At 42.8% G+C, this 21,597-nt stretch overlaps 1 protein-coding gene across 4 annotated transcripts in view; it reads right to left on the reverse strand.

Annotated features, from left to right (window-relative positions):
* The window catches only part of TMCC3 (transmembrane and coiled-coil domain family 3), a 328,168-nt gene that overhangs the window by 268,355 nt on the left and 38,216 nt on the right, over positions 1 to 21,597 (reverse strand). Inside the window, exon 1 of one of the 4 annotated variants that reach the window (XM_045467039.1) lies at positions 15,305 to 15,415. The exons of the other annotated variants lie outside the window; for them this stretch is intronic. The gene's annotated coding sequence lies outside the window, so the exon portion shown is untranslated. Of the gene's footprint in view, positions 1 to 15,304; positions 15,416 to 21,597 lie in introns of those variants that run through there. 4 annotated transcript variants of the gene reach the window in all.

Raw genomic sequence — 21,597 nt, forward strand, 5'->3', positions numbered from 1 at the left:
GTGTGTGTGTACACAGAGAGAAGAGCAAAAGTTCTTGAGTCAGATGGAGGTTCAAATCACTGCATGGCTATGTGATCTTGGGCAAGCACTTAACCTCCACGAGCCAGTTCTCTCATCTTTAAAATGCCTTGTTTTGCAGGGCACTGTAATGATCGGATGAGATAGTGAACGTGAAGCACTTACCATAGAGGCTGATATTCGTAGGCCCAGGAGCTCACCACAAAACAGCAGCTATTATCATCTCCTTTTCCTCCATGTAGTACTGTCAGCTATGGCAACAGCAGCTAACAATTACTAAGCACTCGTGTCGGGCACTGCCTAAGCATATTTCACAAATATAAGTCATTTGAAATTCCCACATCCAGGCAAGCACTAATATAATCACCATTCTACAGATGAGGAAACTGAGGCATGAGATGCCAACTACCTTGCCGAGGTCACACAGCTTAGAGAGGCGAGTCCAGTCAATGTGACTCCAGGGCCCCTGCTGTTACTGCCAGAATACGCCATACTGCTGGCTATCTATAGGCACTGTCATGTCTCCCCAAGCAATGTGAGAGGTTCCTCAGGGCATGGCCTCCACTGTATACTTCTCAGTGCCCTCCATAGCAGCCACCAGGGAATCTTACCCACCACAAGCCCTTCAAATCCCTGGGGTAACAGATTAGCAGACAAGTGACAACAGAATCAATTAACCAGTTTCCAAAACACCTACATTGTCAGATGACCTCGCAGTAGACCATTTGTCTCCTGAACCAAGATGGGCCTAAAGTGAGGCACCAAAGGGTCTGTGCCACAGGAATGGAAGATCCCTCCACCCAGAGCACAGCTCTTGGACGTTAAGAATGAAATCCCTAAAGCCTTGACAAACTCTGAAAACAATTCTGACCAGTGTTTATATGCTTCTGGAGTCTGAACTGAGTTTAAGGCCTCTGTCTTTCATTTAAATTAAAATACCTGCCAGAGAGAATGAAATGCGCCCCAGAGTTTCCCCCTTGGCACTGATGGACCACAGAACTATTCATGCTGCTATTATCAGGGACATTTCTGAGTATATCACCATGCAAATAAGGGGCTAGGGAATGCAGGTGATAGGACACAAACCTCATCAATACAGAATCTATTAATTTGGAACATTATCATCCATAGTTCTGAATTTTATTTTAAATTATCTATAAAGAAAAATGACATGAATAACTGAATAAACACAATCAATTCATCCATTCTATTAATACTTATGTGAATCTGTCATGGGCCAGCACTAGAGTAATAGTCATAGATGTTATTCCGTATAATTCTCTTTAAAAGAGAACTCTTTAGTGCAGAAAGTTATGTCTACAATTCAAAATAAGTTTTAAGTCCAGAAAATTAAATTGTGGTATATTCACACAATGGAATGCTACGGTAACATATTCATAAGAAACTGCTGAACAGAAAAAGCAAGAGGTGGAACTCTCTTTAAGTATCCCATTTGTACTAAAAAAAAAAAAATGATGATGAAGAAGATACATACACAAGTGAATATGCAGTGATATGATTGGGAAGGCTAGTCAAGAACATCCAACGGTCTGAGATGAGAAAGGAATTTTTTTTTTGTTGTACTACTGTTATGTGGAGTTTACCATTTTCAAGTTGTTTTCATAATATTAAAGTTTACTAAAAGAGGCTAGCATGAGTTATTATTTATTGGTTCATGCTGAGCACAGCATCTGGCACATAATTGGAATTTTAGTATTTAGTGCACAAATGTAAATAAATGATGCTATTCATTACCATTTAACACATTTACATTTTCTATTCACTATATCAGGTTCCCACTCTAATCGTGCAAGCGAAAACACACTGGAGTGAGTCCAAGTCCCTGTATGTGTTTAAAGAAGTACAATTGCAGTGAATCTGAAAAATATTCTGTAACTCACACTTTTCCTTTATGCTCCCAGCCCTATTCTCTCTCGAGCTCTGCTCTACACTCTACACACACACACACACACACACACACACTCACTCACTCACTCTCTCTCTCTCTGTCTCTCTCTCTCTCAGGAAAACAGTTCACTGACAAAAGAAAAAGAATTAAGAAATGCTTTGCTGCTGTTACTAAAAATTCAGGTTGGTCAGTAATGTTTTTTTTAACCAGATGCTGATTTGAGGAAGGCAAATCTATAAATATGCATTACCACTTAATTGGCCATACCAATTAATTTTTCATGTATCTTTTGAAAAGCGTTGGTACAGATTCCTTTGGAAAAAATCTGCACCATTCCTAACAGTAAGCACACAGATGTTCTGAGCAGTGAGAGGAACCCTTAATGCACCCTGCAGGCCTATCAACAGCACTACACTCCGGGTTAAGAAGTTCTTAAGGTACACCGGACAGGACCAGCCTCTCCTGCTGCAGCAGTGACAGCAAGCCGGGAAGATGGAAACTGACAGTGCTTGTTTTTCTCAGTGATGATAAAGGTAGAACAAATTATGTATCTGCTATGAGTGTGCATTAGGTTGTTGTTTTTGTTGGACCTCCTCTCCCAGTAACAGCAACTAGGGGGGAAAAAAAGACATCTGGTAACTTCTTTAGGGAAAATCATAACAGATTTGTGGGTGTAACTCTACTCAATCTGTTTCGTAAATAAACCCCAGGCAATGGCATCAATGAAAAATCTTTTAAAAGACAATTTTAATAAGAGCAACGTCCTGGAAACTAAAGTTTTGATATCCCAGTAACTGTAAGAACCATCCTGTATGGAACTCATTACGTACTGGCACAGTGCAAAGCACTGGGTAGGCAAGTGAAAGTTTAATTCTCACAACTCCATAAGGTGTCACTACTATCCCCATTTTGTAGATGAAGAAACTGAGGCACACTGAGATGAACTTATCTGCCCAAACTCACACAGCTCGTGAGCAAAAGAACTGGAATTCAAACCCAGTTTGGAAGAACCCCAGGGCATTCTGGAGCATAACGTTCCAACAAGCTCAACAAGCCTATCAGAGAGAGAACAGTAAGAATTAGAGGGACAAGGAAGGAGTTCTCTTTATGCATTGAGAGAGCAAAAGGCAAGCTGACACCCTGCAAACCACCCCACCCCCTAAAGCGGAATATATACAACATTCCTCAGGTTCTAAGAACAAAGGCAGGGGAAAAACAAAATGTGCAGCTGATAAAGATCACAGTCATGTAGGACATGAAACTCCACAACTGTCTGTAACTGTCTTACTGATCTACAAGAAAAACACAATCTCAATAATAGTCAGACCTCCAGGAACCTATAGACTCGGTTTCCTGGAGCCCTATCATCACCTTCACCTCCACAGGACAGAAAACCCTGTGAAAAATCAGTCACTCCTCATAATCACAAGGCAGTTCTTTCTCCCCACGGGTCCTGTCCCAGTGCTATAATCAAAACACCTTTTTGCACTGTAAAACGTCTCAAGAATTCTTTTTTGACCGTTGGTCTTGACGATCCCACATTACTATGACTTCGGCACTTAAGCACAGCAGGCCAGGTACGACAGGCAGAACAGCAGGCCTGGCACTCGGAAGCCTGGGGTCGTCTGGTTCTACAATGAGCAGACCTGCTTGCACCACTTAGCCTGTCCAAGCCTTGTTCTCTTCAGCTGTAAGACAAGGCAGCTGGGCTGGAATACACTTCAGCTCTAAAACTGCACATCAAGTATAAACACAAGTACATAGAAATGATCTGGCCGCAATGGTAGAGAAGAAAGTTGAACTGTACAGAGCATACAATTGAGCACATCATGTCAACTTTGCGGGAAAAACCCTGGCAGATGGCATCCATGAGCAGTCAGCCTCCAATATAATTGCAACAATGACCTCCAGTGGCCACTGCTAAATCCAGCTGTCAATTTTTGGTCATCTCTGACTGATCAGCGGCATCTGATAGAGCACACTACTCTTTGAAACCTTTTCTTCACCCGACTTCTAAGAAACTAGCCTCTCCTCAATTTTCCCCTACATCACTGGCTGCTCCTTCAAGTCTTCTCTGCTACTCGATACTCACAGTCCCAGCCTGTGCAGGGCCCCAGGGTCTAATCCCAGACCTCTTTGCTCTAACATTCTTGTAATCCACATGCTGATGACTCGCATGTATCTATCTCCATCCCAGAACTCCTGGCTCTTACATTCAGCTGCCTACTCAGCACCTCTGCTAGGATGTCCAACCAGCTGTGTCCCCAGATGAGCTCCTACATTTCCCGAGTAAAGGGTCACTGCAGGAAATGAACACTTTGCTCTTTTGGGAGCTCAGAATAGGGAACCTTAAACCCGAAGTCTTTACAATAGTTTGCCAGTCCTTCTTGGACATATCCCTGCTCACTCCCCAGTTATCTCTCAGATCTCTTCTCCAGTTACTCTTCTCCACCCCCAGCCACTCTAGCCAGCCAAGCTTATGCTCTTACCATACTTGCTACTTAGAACACTCCCCTCCCCCGCCCCCAGCCCCGTGGAGTCCCACCAGCTCATTCCCTTGCTTTCTCAGGAATTTGTTCAAATATCACCTTTCAGTGAGGACTTTCTATTTAAAAAAAAAAAAAAATTTAACGTTTATTTATTTTTGAGACAGAGAGAGACAGAGCATGAACAGGGAAGGGGCAGAGAGAGAGGGAGACACAGAATGGGAAGCAGACTCCAGGCTCTGAGCCATCAGCCCAGAGCCCGACACGGGGCTCGAACTCACGGACCGTGAGATCGTGACCTGAGCTGAAGTCGGACGCTTAACCGACTGAGCCACCCAGGCGCCCCGAGGACTTTCTATTTTAAATTGCAACCTGCCAGGGGCACCTGGTGGCTCAGTTGGTTAAGCATCCGACTTTGGCTCAGGTCATGATCTCACGGTTGGTGGATTCGAGCCTAGTGTCAGGCTCTGTGCTGACAGCTCAGAGCCTGGAGCCTGCTTCAGATTCTATGTCTCCCTCTCTCTCTGCCCCTCCCCTGCTCATGCTCTGTCTCTGCCTCTCAAAAATAATAAATAAACGCCAAAAATATTTTAGTTGCAATGTGCCCTTAGGGCACTCTTTTTGCCTGTTCTTGTTTTATTTTTTTTTAATATTTTTTCTTAAGTTAGTTAACATACACTATAGTTTTGGCTTCAGTGGAATCCAGTGATTCATCACTCACATATAACACCCAGTGTTCATCCCAACAAGTGCCCTCCGTAATGCCCATCACCCATTTTCCCTACCCTCATCTACCTCAGTTTGTTCTCTGTATTTAAGAGTCTCTGATGGTTTGTCTCCCTCTGTTTTTATCTTATTTTTTTTTCTTCGTAAACATCTACCATGTGATAAAATACTATATTCCTGTATTTCATTACTGCCTATATTCTCTAACTACAACATAAGATCCAAGAAGGGGGAAGGGTCCGTCTTGTTCACTAATTATCTCCAACGTAGTAGGCATCCCTTATGGAAGAAAATGCTTCAAACTACTATCTCCACGCATAGTTTGTGAAGGGTAGCAGAATATGCCACCCCAAAATATGCTACTTTAGAATAAGGAATATTTTTGAGCTGAAGACAACTGAGAAGAAGCAGATACAGAAAAAAACTCTCTGCTTTCCCCCTATTTGCTTAAAAAGAGGACCTGAATTTGTCAAGGTGCCCCCATACCCTCTTTACCAGGAGGAATGGAAGTTAATCGCCAGAGGCACTAGACCCTCACCAGCCCAGGGAAGGCACCAGAGGAATCTGTATTAACAACTTTACTAAAACTAACCCTTCTCTACCATCAGTTTCCCCGTAGATTTTCCTTCCCACAACTCGCCACAGTAGAAGCTCAAAGACCTTTTGTCTAGCTGCTTCTCTAAAAATGTACTGTTCTTTGGTAAGATGGTACATAACCCCAAGTTCTAAGTACCTCTTTCAGTTACTCATCTGCAGGGCTCCCATATGTATGCATAATGCTCAGGGTAACATACTCGTTTTTCTCTTGTTCATCTGTCTTTTTTTCAGTCTGACATGCAGAGCCCCAGCTGGAGATCCTATGAGGGAAGGAGGAAAGTTTCCCACACCCTTACATTTGGGTACATCAGAGAACACACCGAGAAACAGAGGAAAATGATGAAAGCCTGTCCCAGACGCTAGTTTCTTTTCCTCTCCTCTAAAAATAGTGACCACTTTGGGTTCAAGGAGAAGTGTATACTGTGGTGTCCCAATTAGACTTCACAGTCCCAAATAATAAAGAAGTATAGTATCTTTAAAATAATGTTTTAAAAGTATCTAAAGTAGGACCAGTATGTTATCTCACACAGATTGACTTTTAACATGTGTATGACATCATACACACATTTTTTCAAGTAAAGTTGGGGAACTTGGATTCCTACAGCAATCCTGAAACTGTCTTTACATATCAATAGCCTATAATGCTATATAACTGTAGCAGATTATAGTGTCTGATTTTTCTTTCGTTTTTGTTTTGTTTTGGTTTTTCAAATTTGAAATCTGTCTTTCACACATCAGGATTCTGTAATGGCAAATGATGGTCACCAAGTAAGCGGTCAAAGTTCAAACACACCATGAAAGAGCCTGGGTCTAAGTCCCAGGTCCACAACTAGACCAGGTCTTACTATCTAGAAGAACTCTGCCGACACGCTGGACTTTTCTGACCTTTGGCTTGCTCACCTGTGGAATGGAGGCATTAGACCCCCAGTACGATTTCCATGAGGATGAATGAAATGCTCCACATCACACACTCAGGCAAGTGCTTTGCAAACAGGAAGCACTCAACACATAACAATTTGTCATCTTCAGACTTCACCTGAAGACTCTGGCTCTCAAAGACCTTGTAGACCCCAAACTGAAGTCCTACCCATTGCAGTAAAATATTCCCTTCTTCAGTTTATGCCTAATGAAAATGCATCCATTTTACGATAAAGATAAACAAATCAAATCACCTTAAGTGTCCTAATAAGATATATGAATGCAGATCTTAAAGATAAAATTCTTGAGGGTTAAGAACTGGCCAATGGGCAAATGAACCAGTTCTTCCCAAATAACAAAGAGGAACTATGACAATATCTTTAAAATAATGCTTTAAAAGTATCCGAATTAGGATCAGTGTGTTGTTTTCATATGCAGAAGGAAGTAGAGAACAGGAAGAAAAGAGGAATCATAAGAAGAAGGTATTTGCAAATGACATATCCAATAAGGAGTTAATATCCAAAATATAGAAAGAACCTATGCAACTCAACACCCAAAAAACAAATAACTCAATTAAAAAGTGGGCATAAGACCCAAACAGACATTTCTCCAGAGAAAATATACAGATGGCCAACAGACACATAAAAGAAGCTCAACACCACTCATCATAAGGGAAATGCAAATCAAAACTACAGTGAGGTATTACCTGACACCTGTCAGAACGGCTAAAATCAAAAACACAAGAAATAATGAGGGTTGACAAGGATGTGGAGAAAAAGAAGCCATCCGTGCACTGCTGGTACGAACACAAATTGATGCGCAGTGGAAAACAGTATGGAGGTGCCTCATAAAGTTAAAAACAGAATTACCATACGATCCGATAATTCCACTACTGGGTATTTACCCAAAGAAGATGAAAACATGAATTCAAAAAGATACATGTACCCCTCCATTTAATGCAGCATTATTTACAATAGCCAAGATATGGAAACAGCCCACGCGTCCATCCACAGGTGAATGGATAAAGAAGATATGGCGCACATATACAATGGAATATTACTTAGTCAGAAAAAAGAATGAGATCTTGCCATTTGTAACACCATGGATGGAGATAGAGAATATAGTGCTTAGTGAAATAAGTCAGAGAAAGAAAAATACCACATGATTTCACTTAGAGTAGAACCCGAGAAATAAAACAAAGAAAAATGAGACAAACAGACTCAAATACAGAGAACTGGTGGTTTCCAAAGGGGTGGTAGGTGGGGGTAGGGGTGAAATAAAGGGGATGAAGAAAACACTTTTCTTGATGAGCACTGAATAATGTATGGAATTCCTGAACCTAACACAACACTGTGTGTTAATTATACTTCAATTAAAAAAGAAGAAGATGAAGAAGAGGAGGAGGAGAAAAAGAAAAGACACTATGTAGAAAAAGTGTGAATTTGAAAGGATTACTTCAGCATTCAGGCCAGTGTCAACCTTATTCCTTTTTTTTTTTTTTTTAATTTTTTTTTTTTTAATGTTTATTTTTGAGACAGAGAGAGACAGGGCATGAATGGGGGAGGGGCAGAGAGAGAGGGAGACACAGAATCGGAAGCAGGCTCCAGGGTCTGAGCCATCAGCCCAGAGCCTGACGCGGGGCTCGAACTCACGGAACGTGAGATCGTGACCTGAGCTGAAGTCGGACGCTCAACCGACTGAGCCACCCAGGCGCCCCAACCTTATTCCTTTTTTAAGTAGGGTTATTGTAGAGATAAATCAGGAGGAAGCTATATATTCCACAATACCAATTTACTAATTTGTACACCTGAAACTAACGTAACATTGTGTGTCAACTACACTCAAAACAAAACAAAAAACCCCACAAACTACAATAAATAGCACCCACATAGCTTGCATCTACCATGTGCCATGCACTGTTCCAAGTGCTTCATGTGTCCTGTCCCATTTCACATCCTCACAACATCCTCTGAGTGGGTAGGAAACTAGGGCACAGAGAGCAACATGCACAATGTCCAACAGCTGGCAAGTGGCAGAGTCAGGACTCCAACCCAGGCAGTGCAGTTCTAGGGTCTGAGCTCAGAGCCACTATGGTACACTATCCCTGATTCATGTTCCCTGATTTCAGAGAGGGACAGGCCTTTTGCTCCTAACCCTATGTGATTCTGAAAGAGGTAAATTTGCCCCCTACCCTACTCTCAGCCACAAGTGTAGTCATATATTGTGACTCAAAGTAACCAGGCAGAGTCTACCTCTGAGATTTATTCTGCTGAAGCTAGGGGAAAAAAACTATCCTTCTCCTCTCTTGGACTGAGAGCTGCAAGGTTATGACCCCAATGCGGTGAGGTCCCTTGTACCCCACTACATGGAGGCACAAGGAAATGCTTAGAGCATGGGACCAGCCATAGACAGGGGCCAAAATGGAGACGGACAGATAGAAAGAGGGGTGGGGTAGGCTATGTGAGTCCCTGGATCTGGCTGTATCTGAGGCACACTACTTCCTGCTTTTCTAAGTTCTGGTAGGCACAGGGGAATAATAACCAATAAGACACCATCTTTATTCTTGAGGGGCTCACAGTCTAAGGTAGGAGAGCACATATGAAAACAAATAATTACACTACAGCGAGCTAGCTGGTTAATATAATTCCTGCCATGGGGCTTTTGCACTTGCTATTTCCTCTCCTGGAAACAGTATACTCCAAGATCCATAAACTGGTATATGAAGTTCCTAAGGCTGTTGTCAAAAAATATCACAAACTGGGTGGCTTCAACAACAGAAATTTATTGTCTCAAATTTCTGAAGGCTCAAAGTCCAAGGTCACAGTGTCTCTTTGAGGGCTATGAGAGAGAATCTGTTCCACCCTGCCCTCCTACCTTCCAGTTGTTTGCTGGCAATCTTTGGAATCCATTGGCTTATAGATCTCTGCCATCATCATCACGTGGCATCATCCCTGTCTACTGTCTGTCTCTAGATTTCTTTTTTAAATTTTTTTAAAGTTTATTTGAGAGACAGCAAACATGAGTGGGGGAGGGGCAGAGAGAGAGAATCAGAAGCAGGCCTCACGCTGTCAACATAGAGCTCAACACAGGGCTCAAACTCACCAACTGTGAGATCATGACCTGAGCCAAAATCAAGAGTCGGACACCTAACCAACTGTGCCACTCAGGCGCCCCAATATCTCCTTTTTAATAAGGGTACCACTCACATTGGATTAGAGGCCTATCCTACTCCAGTATGACCTCATCTTGACTAGTTTCATCTGCCACTACCCTATTCCCAAATAAAGTCACATCCTCAGGTACGGGGGCTAGAACTTCAACATGATTTTTTTTTTTTTAATTTTTTTTTTCCAACGTTTATTTATTTTTGGGACAGAGAGAGACAGAGCATGAACAGGGGAGGGGCAGAGAGAGAGGGAGACACAGAATTGGAAACAGGCTCCAGGCTCTGAGCCGTCAGCCCAGAGCCTGACGCGGGGCTCGAACTCACGGACCGCGAGATCGTGACCTGGCTGAAGTCGGACGCTTAACCGACTGCGCCACCCAGGCGCCCCCAACATGATTTTCTTACGGGACATAATTCAAACCATAACATCTGGCCTCTTCTTACCATTCAAGTCTCAATCCAAGTATTATCTCCACAGACAGGCTGTTCCTGATCTCCAAATTGAAAGTGGCTCTCCCCCAGGAACCAGTCACTCTACCTAACTGCCCTATTTGATTTTCTTCATATACTTAGCACTACCAGAAATTACTTGTTCATTTGGTTTTGGTTTGTCTCTCCACACTAGAATGTAAACCCTATGAAATCAAGGACTTTGTCTTGTCCATTTATCCAGTGCCTAGAGCAGTGCCTAACACATGGGGGTGGTTCAATCAATACCCGTTGAGTAAATGAATACACGTACCAATAAATATCACTTGTCCATTCATAAACATAATGCCAGAGAGTGCACGACTATGAATGAAAATAAAGCAAGGTAAGAGGACAAAGACATGCCACTTTGAATGGGGTGGCAGGGAAGGCTTCAGAGACACAACAATGAAGCAAACCAGAGATGGTTTCAAAGACAGTGAGGATGACTGTGGGTTGACAGCGTGACTGGAGTGAGCTCCAGGCATGACTAAGATATGAGGAAGAGTGGTGACAGCGAGGAGAGGAGGCGTGCCATAAAGGAAGCTGTGAGTAAAGGTGCCTGCATTTACTATCCTGTCTGGACCTTCGGCTTACAAAGCACTTTGATATTCCTGGCCACATAAAGTGCTCCGTTATTCGTGAAGTTGTCACAAGAGTCCTGAACCCCTCCCTCTCTGTCCCCTGGCATTTTGTTCTTGCTTCTGCTACAGCATTTCCAGCACTTTTGCGCAATTGTAAGTTTTCTATCTTACGTGCCTCTTGGCCCCCTCCAGTGAGCTCCTCAAGGGCAGGGACCCCAGAAGTTACTCAGCAGACGTGGGAGGAAGGGAACTTTTGACTGGCACTCCTCCTCCCTGTGGACGCTCCTTCTGCCATACAGACCAAGTTTTTCCCATTTAAAAACAAGGCTTTGGGGAGTGACCTCATGCAAAATGGCACAGCAGGAAGCTCTAGGAGTCGTCCCGCCACCAACATGGAAGGAGGTGACTAGAACCAACTACCCGGGAACCCTGGAGCCTGACGGATGCGTATGACAAGTGGAGCACAGGCTGCTGACCTTTTCTAGGCAAGCAGGGTGGGTGAACCAGCCACTGCCGCCACTCCTCAGCCCTGCGCAGCTGTGGGGAGGGAAGGGCCCACGGTGCCAGAACGGCTGGCTGGTGCGGGGTGGACGGTGAGGACCTCGCCCGCCTCCTAACAATCTGGGGTTGTGCATTTTGGTTGGAAAGCCTGTGTCATCACTGCTGCTACCACAGGATATGTGACAGGAGATAAACTGTCATGTTGCTACCCAGAGAGCCAAAATGTTTAGCCATGGGATTTATACATTATTAACTAATTTTTTCCCAACAAATACTGAGTAGCTTTAATGGGCCAAGCACTGGGAATACAGGAATAAACAAAACAGACAAAAATCCGAATTTACATTCTAATAGGGAAAGTGATGGTTCGCTGAAGCGTGAGGGAGGGTGGAGGCAGGAAGGGGTGTATCGTTCTTATCTTGAGTCACTCCAGGCCCCTCTGATTTGGGACCATATTATCGTATCACATTTTACTCATGCCAGGTCTCCTGGCCTGAACGTAAAGACCATGCAAGTTAATTCCTTAGGTCTCTAGTTGCTTCTCACCCCGACACCCAGGCCAGAGACCCAGAAACCAAACGTGACTCACAGTCTCTTGGTTAGGTCTGGAAACAATCACATAATTTCTCCAACAGTAAAGATGATATTTTGTTTCTTTGTTTAATTAGAGCTGTGTACCTATATATTTTTTTTTCTTAAAAAAAAAAAAAAAGATCTCCATCTTCCCAGGATGACTTAACTGGACTCCTGCCTGAGGCAGAAGCTAAAACCACTGTCCTCCAAAAGCCGACTTCCTGATGTGAGCCTTGGTTCAGACAAGTCATTCAAGCTCTCTGAGGGTCAGTTTCCTAGTCCGTTAAGTGGGACAGTAAAGCGTCACCTCATAGGGCTGTGTAGATGCTTCGATAAGGCAAGGATGTGAAAATGCTTAGAGCAACACCTGGCACATATGAAGAACTCAATATACGTTACTGGAAAAAAAAAAAAAGAAAGAAAGAAAAAGGAAAAGCTTCCCAACATCCTTTCAGCCCATCATTTTACTGAGAGAGCATCACTATCTGTCAAATCACACAACCCAACAGACGAATATTTCATTATCACAGCACACTAAGCAGCAAGGCAGATTTGGGGGGTGGGGGTCAGGGGAAGCAGGTTCCAGGTGATAGTGAGGGTCTGGGGTGGCTGCTAGATTTGGCTTCTCCAACAGCCCAGGGCCCTGCTTACCAACTTGAAATGTACCTTTGTGCAGAATCTCCCAGGGAGACTCTTGCCTCCTCCCCTTCTCTCCTCCTGTTTTCCTTTAAAGCTGATTCAACCAAGGGAAGCAAGGCCTCATTTTTCATAAGGGCATTCTCCCCACACCTTGACTTTCTTCTCTTCATTTGCATTAGGAACAGTACATCTGACCCTTTATTAAGGGAATGCTGGTGGCTCCTTTCGCAGCATGTGATTCTCTCTCCCTGATAGTCCCTCTCCCCAGCAGCCAGAAGCCTGAGTTCAAGAGTAGCATGAAGCTATGACCTGAGGCTGACTGCTTTGGGAGGAATCAAGCAAGGGCTGCAGAGCAACTCAAAAGTCATCTGATGGACCCATTATGCTAGGAGAAAGAAGTCAGAAAAAGACCAAGTGTGTTCTCACTTACACGTAGAATCTAAAAAAAGCCAAAGTCATGGGAAAAGACAGTAGAACGGTGACTGCCAGAGAGTGGGGAATTGGGGAGAGGTTGATCAAAGGGCACACACTTCTAGCTGTAAGATGTGTAAGTTCTGGGGATCTAAGGTACAGCACAGTGACTGTGTCTAACACTAATGGATTATATGCTTGAAAGTTGCTGAGAGATTTTTTTTTTAAGGTTTATTCATTTTTCTGAGACAGAAAAAGTGTGAGTGGGGGAGGGGCAGAGAGAGAGGGAGACATAGAATCCGAAGCAGGCTCCAGACTCCGAGCAGTCAGCACAGAGCCTGACACCAGGCTCAAACTCACAGGCTGCAAGATCATGACCTGAGCTGAAGTGGGACACTTAACTGACTGAGCCACCCAGGGGCCCCAAGTAGATTTTTTTAATGTTTATTTATTTTTGAGAGAGAGAGCACGAGAGGGGGAGTGGCAGAGAGAGAGAGAGAATCTGAAGCAGGCTCCAGGCTCTGAGATGTCAGCAACAGAGCCAGATGTGGGGTTCAAACTCACAAACTAGGAGATCAAGACCTGAGCCAAAGTCAGATGCTTAACCAACTGAGCCACCCAGGTGCCCCAAGAGTAGATCTTAAATGTTATCACCACACACGCAAAAAAGTAACTGTGTAAGGGGATCAAGGTGCTAACTAACCTTATTTCGGTAGTTATTTTACAATACATACACTTATCAAATCATCATACTGTGTACCTTAAATTTACATGTATATCAGTATCTCAATAAAGCTGGGGAGAAAAAAATCATCCAAGACATGTGGCATCTCCCCAGCTTCTTGTCCCACCGCAGCCTACAGACCTTTTCAGTTAGACTTTTTTTTTTAATAAAATGCATGGGGCGCCTGGGTGGCTCTGTCGGTTGGGCGGCCGACTTCGGCTCAGATCATGATCTCGCGGTCCGTGAGTTCGAGCCCCGTGTCGGGCCCTGTGCTGACAGCTCAGGGCCTGGAGCCTGCTTCAGATTCTGTGTCTCCCTCTCTCTGACCCTCCCCCATTCACGCTCTGTCTCTCTCTGTCTCAAAAATAAATAAACGTTAATAAATAAAATAAAATAAAATAAAATAAAATAAAATAAAATAAAACAAAACGCAAGAAACCACCTTCCCTGTCATGGCCTAAGAAATGACAACTGTTGGGAGGATTACACCTCCTCCCCAAGTGATAACATCTCTATGAGAACAGGGTCGGGGGCTCAGTCATTAAACACAGAAACTGGCCCGAGAACAGGCTGTTGAAAAAAACACGTTAAGTAAATTCCATTTTTATAGCATCGGCTGACATCTAAAAATTCCAAATTAGAAGCTATAAAATGTATGACAGGTATCTTCAGAACAAATTAACTGTGGGGTGCCTGGATGGTTCAGTCAGCTAAGCATAGGACTCTTGATTTCGGCTCAGGTCATGATTGTACAGTTCATAATTCAAGCCCCGCATCAGGCTCCACAGACAGTGTGGAGCTTGCTTGGGCTTCTCTCCCTCCCTCCCTCTCTCTCTACCCTTCCCCCCTTCACGTGCACATGTGAGTACTCTCCTTCTCCCAAAATAAATAAATAAACTTAAAAAAAAAAGAATGTATTCATTGCAAAATCAATTATGTGCCACACACCACTTGGGATTTTATGAAAATTAGCACCATCTCAAAATTGAAGAAAATGTACTATAAAGTATGCTTTGTTATTTTCATTGGTATGAATACAGACCCAATACTTAATTCTGGCCTTCACTATTATAAAGTGCCTACAGTATTTTCCCATTTTAAAGTGAGGAAAATAACAGCTACCTCACTGCATTTTTGTGAAGATTAAATGAGTTACCATATTTATATACTCAGAACAGGGCCTGTCAGATGGTGACTACTTATGAAACGTTAGCTATTATTGTTGCTGTTGTTATCAGGCACTAGCCTGGCTAACACTATTAGACCAAGTTAAATAGAAGTTCATTTACTTAATCTGCTCAAAAAAGTATTAATAGAAGCAAGACACACATATAATCCATGGTCCTGACAACAAAATTTGTCCTCAGAGCTTCAGATGTCTTCTAAAAGTCATTACCAGATCCTCATCACAGAGGAATTGCCTATACATTGCTTGTTTCTTAGAATGTGATTGTACCTTGAAGCAGAAACATAGATTTAGTAGACCTGAAATGTACGCCAGAGAGAAATGAATTAGCAACTTCACTAAAAGGCTCCTTTAAAAAAGGAAAAAAAAAAAAAAAAAAAAAAGACAGCAATTTTTACCTTCTCTTCATGCCAGATGATGTCCCTGATTCCATAAGATTTGGGGCACCTTTATCTGATAAGGGCCCAAGAGTTTATGAGAGCTTCAAACGACCACGCTCTGGGTTAAAAATAATCAGTGAGAAACAAAAACTGAGAAACAAGTGAGAAACGAAAAGCAGAAGTATGCTCAAGACTGCTCCATTTGCACTCTCCCACAGTGGGTGTTTTCCTGTCTATCAGATACCATCCTCCAGCCCAGCAGTTCCCTAATGGGTGACCTGCAGGCCACAAAACCACAGGATGCCGGGCCACATAAGGTTTTTAGGGTCTGGTGAGCTTCTCCTCCTGGAAAGCCACAGTGCCTACGGAAACCACAGACCCCCTTTTCCAAGGAACATTACTAGAATCCAGGTTTTGGAAATGCTGAAACAGCCTAAAATTAATCACTTCATTCCATTGAGGAATGACTGTGGGCTCATTCACCTGGCCAGGCAAAGCCAACACTCACTTAAAAGCAGATGGAGAAGAATGTTAACCCCATCCATACACACGGCCCCTCATTCGTTGCATGACTTCACATTTTGGATCAAGTCAAAAAGAAACTATCCTCAGGATTGATCTGGGAAGGTATAAATTATAGGAATGGTTTATGAGAAGCCATTCTCATAAAAGAAGTGATTTTAGAACTTGTGTAGAATAATGGGGCTCAGTCGGTTAAGCATCCGTCTTCGGCTCAGGTCATGATCTCAGGGTTCATGGGTTCAAGCCCCACATCAGGCTCTGTGCTGACAGCTCAGAGACTGGAGCCTGTTTTGGATTCTGTGTCTCCTCTCTCTGCCCCTCTCCCACTCATGCTCTGCCACTCTCTCTCAAAAATAAATAAACATTAAAAATTATTTTTTTAAAAAGATTTGTAGATTAGGAGAAAGGAAGAAGATGTAAGAGCAAACCTGTCAACAAAATGAATTTAATTCTCCTGTTTTTTGTGTTTTTTTTTTTTTTTTTGGTTTATTTATTTCAACAGAGCAGGGAAGGGGCAGAGAGGGAGGGAGGGAAAGAGAGGGAGAAAGAGAATCCCAAGCAGGCTCCACACAGTCAGCACAGAGCTCACCAAGGGGCTTGATTTCAAGAACTGTGAGATCATAACCTAAGCAGAACCCAGGAGTCAAACACTTAACTGACTGAGCCACCCAGGTGCCCCTCTCCTACTGTTAATTTTTAAGTCAAAGAGAAGACTGCAGGTGCATGGCAACCTGATCAGAATATGTCCAAAGTCATCAGGAAGAAATCTACTGATGTTAGTTTAGTGGGGTGACAAACAGAGAGGAATATTCAGGATTCTTTGTCAAACTTTGTCTGGAAAAAAATTCCAAAATCCGAAATATCTGTTTATATTATAGGTTTCCCTTTTTTTTTCTAGCACCCGATACATCATAGAAAATTAGGGATTTGGGGAAACATCTTGCCACCCCTCAGGCCACAGTGGTATTCACCCAACCATAATTGCCCCAAATGGCTCCATTTCTACCCTTCCTAATGACCAAATGTACGAAGGCACAGCATCAGCAGAGGGGAAGCTGAAGTTCCTGAAATAATAAGAACACAGAATAAAGCCATCTTGGGTTATGTAGTTGTTTCCCAAGATTCAAAACCACTCAGAATCTTAAGCCTGGGTCCCCTAAGTGGGGCAGGAGAGGAGCTGGGAAGGGGCTGCTTAGCTGAGGTTATAGAAAAGCTTTATTCCACAGGCTCTGCAGTTGAACAGAAAGTCATATAAAAGTGCCCATTTTGTTCCAGCACTGTCCAACTGAACCTTTAGTGACAATGAAAATGTTCTGTACAAACAGTGTTTAACATGGTAGCCACTAGCCACATGTGGCTATCCAGCACTTGAAATGTAACTAGTTCAACTGAGGAACTAAATTTTTTTATTTTAATTCATTTTAGCTTAAATAATCACATGTAGCCTGTGGCTTCTGTATTTGGTAGTGCAACTAGCTCATACATTTAATATTCCATCAACATGAATTCCACAAAAATGGAGACGGGTGGGGACCAAGAAAGGTTCTCCGGAAGTCCTGGGAAACGGACTATTTGCCTTATCAAAGAAGTAGGGAAGAATCAAGTCTATTATCTCATGAATCTCTAAGTATACTAGATTTAAGACAAGCATCACTCCCATCTTACTAAATGGGGAAACTGAGATAGAGATTCAACTAATTGATATAAACAGGAACTGCTATTTGTGGAATCTCTACATGTATGCAGGTTTTTACATGCAATCGTTTACAACCATCTTCCAAGGCAAACATTACTGCCTCTCTTCTCCTGGTGTGGTAACTGAAGTTCACTAAGGTTAAATGCTTAGGAAAAGCCACACAGCAAGTGAAGCTGAGATTTGAACTCAGAACTATTTTTAAAGCCCAAACAAAATACAGCAAAAATCAATTCTCCCTTCCAGATTTAGTCAACAAGTATTTTTTGAGCCTCTGTTATATGCACAACAGCATGCTAAGTGCTTGGGAGGGGGGAATACAAAGATGAGGAAAGAAAACCATTGATATCACTGAACCTCATACCTGTTGTGTGGGCTTGCTATTCTTCTCTAACAAGGGACATGAATTATTCAATTACTCACAGCTAGCTCCTCTTGTATATTACAGTAATCAACTGGTCTGGAATAAAAAATAAGCTAATATTTTTAGCACTTCAAAAACACGCAGAACTAAAAGCACATGTGACGAGAGAAAAAAACAGATAAAATAGACTTCATCAGAATTAAAAACTTTGGGGCACCAAAGGACACCAGCAACGAAATGAAAAGATAATCCAGAGAATGGGAGGAAATACCGGCCAATCACGTATCTGATAAGGGACTCGTATCCACACTGTGTTTTTTTAAAAAACTCTTACAACATAATAATAAAAAGACAAATAACCTGCACACATTTTTGGGTGTCCAGCTCTTTTTGGTCTAGGAGTGGAATATCAGATCACACAGTAACTCTATGTTTGGTATTTTGAGGAAGTGCCAAACTGTTAGCAAAGTGACTGCACCATTCAACAACCACAACAGCAAGGTATGAGGGCTCAAACTTCCGTGCAACCTCACCAACACTTGCAGTTGCCTGTCTTTTTCATCTTAGCCATTCCTGATGGTAGGAAATAATATCTCAGTATGGTTTCATACGCATTTTCCTAACAACCAGTGATGCTGAACATCACTTCTTGTGTTTACTGACCATTTACTTATCTTCTTTGGAGAAATGCCTGCTTAAATCCCATGCCCCTTTAATCATATTCATTACATAAGTCCTATTCAGTTCAAAGAAACATAATGGAGAGGAAAAACAAATTTTTTCTTCTATTCATCAATACAATTTCTTCAGGTATCTCAAAATGTGAAGCTATAAATGCCCAGATTCTCTTATAATGTGCCAGGTTGAAGGTGGGGACTGTGGGCTCACCTGAGTCTAAAGCCCAGTTCTCCTGCTTCTAGGTGACCTGGAGCAAGTGACTTAATCTGAGCCTCAGTTTCTCGTTCCTGCAAAACACAATTCACACACACACCTCAGAGATGTCTAAATGAGCAGGCTATCTAGCACGTGGTGAGTACTCAACAAATGCCAATGTTACTGTTTTATCAACAACATGGCATCATTACTGTTGTTATAACCCCAGTTCCCACAGGAAGCCTGAAAATGTGACTGACACATATGTTTTCCGTGTACATTTAGTGCTTCATTACTGCTCTACTCAATTTAATTCAGACTCCCAATGCCCAAACATAAACAGGGCTCACTGTCACCACCACTTGTTATCCCAGGGACTTAGACTTTGAAATAAGGCCCCCAAATATTTCACTGGATAGAACAAAGGCTGCCCTATCCCCTGGCAAAAGCAACAGGGGATATTTCCCAAGTCAACAATAGAAAAAAAATTTTTTTTAATTTTTTTTAAATGTTTATTTATTTTTGAGAGAGACAGAGACAGAATGCAAGTGGTTTAGGGGCAGAGAGAGAGGGAGACACAGAATCCGGCAGGCTCCAGGCTCTGAGCTGTCAGCACAGAGCCCGATGCGGGGCTCGAACCCACCAGCTGTGAGATCATGACCTGAGCTGAAGTCACTCAACCGACTGAGCTACCCAGGTGCCCCAGAAAAAAAAAATTTTTTTAATAGGTATGCTTTTGTTGTTTCTAGGAGAACTGAATGAAGAAGAAAATGTCCGCATCTCCTCAGAGATGGCTGGCAAACAGGGGTAAAGAACACTAGAAAATGAAGCTGCCGGCCAGGGGGAGCTGACAGAGGAACATGAGTACCACGTCTCTGCACCAGAGGATCACCAACACCCACGGAGCAAAGTAAGGGGCTGTGATATAGCTGGAAGCCAACCAAGTTCAGGGAACCCCCCCCCTTTTTTTTTTCTTTAAGTCTACATGAAAAAGGAAGAGAAACTGCACAGGAGTGAACTCTCTCCTCTGTAGGACAAACATCCGGTTCTCCTTTCCCTTTTGCCGAGCAAGGGTGGTGGAACAGGAGCCTGGAGAAGTATCTGCGGTTCCAAGTGGACCACACCTCATTACCAACGTCAGGTAAAGTGCAGCAGTGACCTCGGGCTTGCCCAGGCCACCCCACCAGCCCAGCCACACACACTACCCGCTGAAGAACCCAAATCTTCCAATAGCTCCTTCTAGCCACACATCTCCAAAAACATCTGGGAAGAGACAGCAACACGGTGCACTAGTGAGGAGCATGTGTGCTTTGGTCTCCACACTTGTTGGTTAGGCACAAGAGCCCCAAATCTCAAAATATTAAAAGGAAGTATGTCATGGGATTTGCCTATCACAAGGACCTCTTTTAGCACCCACGAAAACCTCACAGTCTCTGTGGGGACTTCTCCTGGGCACTATCTACCTCCTGCTCTGTAAAATAGGGAGAAGTTAAACAACTTCCTCACAGGAATGTCTGCTGGGGCCAAATGTAAGTGCTCCTGAAATCTGAGTGGATAATAATGTTCTTGTCCTTCCGGGTCTGTCCCTGAATGCTGCCTCTGTTTTGCGTTTTTCCACAATAAAGGCATAGAACTTGAGAGCTGAGAAGGCCCACGGGAGCTGAGAAAGCTGAAATAACTTACCACAGGTCACAGAGAATGGAAGGGGCCGAGACAACACTTAACAATCAGCTTTATCCATAAAAACCGGAAAGTACATTATTCAGATTATAATCCACTTTCTCCATAAAGAGTATGTCCCTGACCCGGAACTTAAGTGCTCACAAGGGAAATGTCAAGGGAATTAGGAATATGGATTCTGAACCAATAACAAGGTTCAAATTCAGTTCTGTCCCTTACAAAAGTGTGTGGCTTCAAGCAAGTTCCTAAACCTTGCTTTCCTGATCCATCACAAGGGGCTAATAAAGGCACCAACCCTGTAGACTACTCTGAGAATGAATGTACCAATATAATTTCCAGAATAGTGTCTGATGTAAATACTAGATAACTCATCATCATCATCCTAAAACAGAGGGGAAATGAGAGCGAAAACATTGGGGATTACATGAGAAAAGACAGTGTGTGGTCACTAAGTAGGTAGAGCACCATTTAACTTAAAAAATGTAAACATACACCAAAAGTCATCTTAACAGTGGCTAGTGGAACAGTGAAACAAGAACAGGTTATAAAACGTTAGGTACGACTCCAATGATGTTAAATAATCATATCTGCACACATATGTATTCTCCAAAAAGAAAGTGAAAACAACAAATGACATGTTAACAACAACTATCTGGGCAGTGGGACATGGATGGCCCTTACTGTCTTCTCTATTTCCAAAGTCTTATGCAGCAGATGTGTATTACTTCGGAAGTCAAAATAAATGTATGTTTTAAAGATTATTTTTATTTTTTAATTTTTTTAAAAGTGTATCTGTTTTAGTAATCTGTATATCCCAAGTGGGGCTTGAACTCACAACCCTGAGATCAAGAGTTGCACTTTCTACTGACTAAGCCAGCCAGGCACCAGTAAAGATTATTTTTAAAGAAGAAACTTGATAACAAGCCAGGTCTCAAACGGCTGAAGGGCTATTATAAGCAGGAGCAATGGGATAGGTGGAATCCTTAGAAGCAGTGTTTGGGAGGGGAGACCAAGAGAGGGGGAGTAGGGGGAAACCTCAAACCACTATGCAAATATGGAAGGTGATGCTGGAAAGTAGCTGGTCGGGAGGGGCAGGAAAGGAGAGTGATGACTTCCTCAGTCCCTCATTTACATGAGAGAGATTATGAAGACCTAGAAAAAAGGCCAAAAGAGAATCCT

The sequence above is a fragment of the Leopardus geoffroyi genome, chromosome B4, assembly GCF_018350155.1.
Source record: "Leopardus geoffroyi isolate Oge1 chromosome B4, O.geoffroyi_Oge1_pat1.0, whole genome shotgun sequence".
Classification (NCBI taxonomy): Eukaryota; Metazoa; Chordata; class Mammalia; order Carnivora; family Felidae; genus Leopardus; species Leopardus geoffroyi.